Below are 4,060 nucleotides of genomic sequence, written 5' to 3' on the forward strand. Positions count from 1 at the left end.
CAGTAATTAAATATATACATATTAATTGGCAATAAATTAAGTTAATTTTTCCCCAAGGTGAGTCTGTTTTGCCAGCAATGGTAATTGGTAAGTGATCTTCCTGTATTTATCTTGACCCATGAGCTTTCTCGCTCCTGTTCTTCCTATTCTCTCCTCTATCCCATTGAGGAGGAGGGAGGGAAGGAGCGGCTGGGTGGGAGTTTGGCTGCTCAGCCGGGGCCGACCAACCACAGGAAGAAAGAAACCATTGCACACATTCAAAACATATATTCCCACCTGATGCTTAGAATCCACTAAACCACATTTCTTTCTAACATCCCAGTTATTTCTCAAAGCTAAAACCAAATATACATAAGGTATTTCATCCCATTTTTCAGTTCAGCAACAAAACAACATTAATTGCAATATAGTATTATATTTCAAAGACCCATTTTCTGGCCATTTTTCACCATCCTCCCATTGATATTGTGGCCACCATTGATTACAATATTGCTTTAATTTATCTTTAGTCATGGGGTCCCCTCCAAATTTATTCCAATTCTTTAAGATGCATCCTAGGGGAGAACAGGAGGATGTCTCCTGAGAAGCAGTAGCGCCCATGTCAGTACCGAAAAAGAATTCCCTTATTCAGCGTTTACTAAAAACCCAAGGGGAACTCTACCCCCCAAAGGGGACTCTAACCTCTGCTTTAGAAACATTATTCTATGAGGGACGTCTCCCTTCATCTTCTGCTGCGTATCTCCCTTGATACATCTTATGCAGGCCAAAATGCTCACTGCTTCTTGGTGAGTTCCCCCATCTTTTCCTTATCTCAAAATACCTCTTTTCAGTAGCATTGCACTGTTGTGTCGCTCCCTGCCTGACTGCAGGAGAGAAGCTGATGGAGCCCCCAATCAACAGGTCGGTGCACGCCGAAGTCCACTTGGTCCTCTTCTTCCTGTTGGATGCAGCAAGACGAACTGGGCAAGGCTGTCAGCGCAGTCTCATCTGGGGTGCCAGAAACTGTTGTCCCAAATCTGAGTTCTTTACCTGATGTGCAAGCCAATACCACACAGAGTGGAGGTATTTCCAAGCTTATTCCATTAATGCACAGAAATGGGGTGCTCATCCCAAAACGGGAGCACACCTTAGTTACAAAAATCTCCACTTTTATACAATGATTATTACATATTCAAACAATATGTGTTTCTTCTAAGTTTTTCTTTAATTGTTTATCTTCTTCATTTTTTTTCTCAATACCCAAATCAGAAATTAAAAGTTTATGCTAATTGGTACTAAATTAAATTACGTCAAATTCCATGAGGTGAAACGGTTTTGCCCACAACGCCACCTTTGTTATAGCTCTAGCCCATCTCTGTTGTGCAGGAAAGTGCTTAAAGCAGCATGGGGCCCAAACTCCTCATAGCTCCGGTCTCCCAAGCCAAAAGCTGTATCCTGTCTGCTTCAGCTTCCCAGCACCATCATAGCCACTGCAGGGGCATTTCCCTAACCCAGTAGCTGTTGGTGACCCACATTTCTGTAGTTTTGCTCTGCGTAAAGGATCACCGACTGATCATGTTCTGGGGAGCAGTGCTCCCGTTTCTGTGGGTTTGCTTAATGTGTGAACTGACACAGGCAGGACACAGGAACAATCACAAAACCTAATCTTTATTTATCTAAGCATTTACATGTTGAACAATGGAAGAAGAAGACAGAGTTTGTGCACTAATTTACATAGGAAGCAAAGAAATATCAACCAATCATTAAAGAAAATAACAATGAATATATATCAATTGTTTGAATATGTAATAATCAGTGTATAAAAGTGGAGATTTTGGTATTGGTATATTGGGCATAAATTACAGGGTTTTAGTAGCAGAAGGCTGCATGGGTTACCTCTGTGGGAGAAGGCTATGAACTGCCCTGTGCCAGTCACAACTGGTTCCAGATGGCTCTGAAACTGATGAAAACAACCCACTGCAAAACAAAACTTGAACCAGTCAAAGGAGCATATGGTGCCTCTACTCAAACATTTTTAAGAAAGAGTAGTAGCTACCAGGGGCAGGACACACAAAAAGGAGATATATGAAGAGACATGTGAGGAGAAAACAGAGGAGGAAGCACTGGATACACATAGAAGAAGAGAGCTTAACTGTGTTTGTCAATGGATGTCTAAGTGCTGCAGTGTACTGTTATCTCCAAGTTTCATCTCACATAAATACTGAACAGAGTTCAGTTGTTCGGTTGTTTTTTTTACTGGCCGCACCGGTGAATCATGAGGCGAATGAGCCCTTTTAATGATGCCTCTTTTTTCCAATTCTGATACTACCCCGTCAACTCCTGCAAGTGCAGCTGCAGGCAGTGGATATTGCCGAACATTGGTGATTTTGGAGGGAGGTAAAGGTATTGAAGTTTCTAATAGACTCAGTCTCACTCTGTCTGATTCTTTTTCATGTCCTGCAAAACTCCACACTGTTCCGTCTGGGAATTTCCACATCCTCCCACGCAGCACATCAAATCCCAGGAGATTAGTATGGGAGGCTCCCACTAGCACTTCTGTTTTAGTTAATCGCTGTTCCCCTGGCAACCAGAGGTTAATTTTTGCAGTGGGGCATGTTTTTACTACACCATCAATTCCTGTGAAGTTGACTCTGCATCAGGTGGGATTTATACCCAGAAGTTGTGCTGTTTCATTAGCGATTGCAGACATTTGGGCTCCGGTATCAATGATAAAGTTTACTGACATTTTTCGGGGTCCAACAGGAATGACAATAACAGGTTCGGAGTCTTTATGAGAGAGCCATTGAATCGCTAGTACCCGCCGGGCAAGGTGGCTCACTGCCCTCCCCGGGGATAGGAGTTTTGTGGCTGGGATTCTGACAACTCAATTAAGATGTGCTCTGGTGCAGAAGGCACAATTTCCTCACTGGTTGGGGACTCTCTGGTTAGACTTTTCCCCCCAGATGAATTATTCTTTCTAGTTAGAGATTGGACTAGTATACAGAGATTATCTGTAGAGACACCTTGCAAAAATTGTCGGGGTACCCCCAGGTCTAGGGCTTTACGCCACAACTCGTTTCGACCTTTATCAGGCTTGAACCTCCTATCTGATTTAGGGTTTTGAGCATGAGTTTGGACTTGGTGAACCTTTCGGGGGTGATCAGAAGATTTTCCACTAGTTAGGCTAACCCAGCCCATTCGGCGTCCGTATTGGTCTATTTCTTGTGCATATTAACTCCAGGTGGGTATGTAGTGATGCCGAGCTCGCCTACGATTGTCCTGAACATCTTGTATGCAATCTTGAGCACTGACAAGAAATGGTTTCAGGCAATCAGGAAGACCACGGATGAGGGGAGCTAGTCAGTCGGGGTCAATAGGGGCTAACATTGGGGATTTCCGAAGGTCTTCTCTGTCATACATGTCTTGCAGACAAGCTGCTTTCCTTATTGCTGCAGACAGATCAGAGTAGCCCATAGATCTAATCTCTAATGGTTTCCCCCTCTCTCGGGGATCCATACCACCTGCCCAATATGCTGCTTGAGCAGTTAGGGAATAATTATGATCTCCAGGCATAGTGGTTAGAAACACTCCTGGTCCCCAAGAGTCTCCTGCTTCTTCTTCACTCAACATAATTCCACCCCCTCCTTCAGAAAAAACTCGCCACACATACTCAACAGCCGACTCTCCTGGTCGCCTTGAGTATTTCTCCCTTAATTTTGCTAACTCTGTTGGTGTCCATGGAATAGCACGCACAGTGGTGTGGGTTTCACCACCATCATCGACTGCCTGTTCAGTTTTTATCAGCGGTCGTAGAGGAAAGATTTGGGATTTGTAATTAAAACAAAGTCTCTTCGACTTCATCTTCCTCATCATCATCACTGTTAGAACAGAAATCTCCAGTCCAGGTTTTGGAATTTGGACAACATATTAATTTACGAATTTGCTGGACTTGGGCTGAGGGCTGCATTTTATCTAAGAGCCCAGTCACTCTTTCTAATAACATTTTAAGTTGGAAGTTTTCACTCCCAAGTTGAACATTTCGGTTTCCTAATCTCTCATTTTCACTCATGAGTTTATCAAT

This window comes from Charadrius vociferus, unplaced genomic scaffold (genome assembly GCF_000708025.1).
Source record: "Charadrius vociferus isolate BGI_N301 unplaced genomic scaffold, ASM70802v2 scaffold1530, whole genome shotgun sequence".
NCBI classification, from domain to species: Eukaryota; Metazoa; Chordata; class Aves; order Charadriiformes; family Charadriidae; genus Charadrius; species Charadrius vociferus.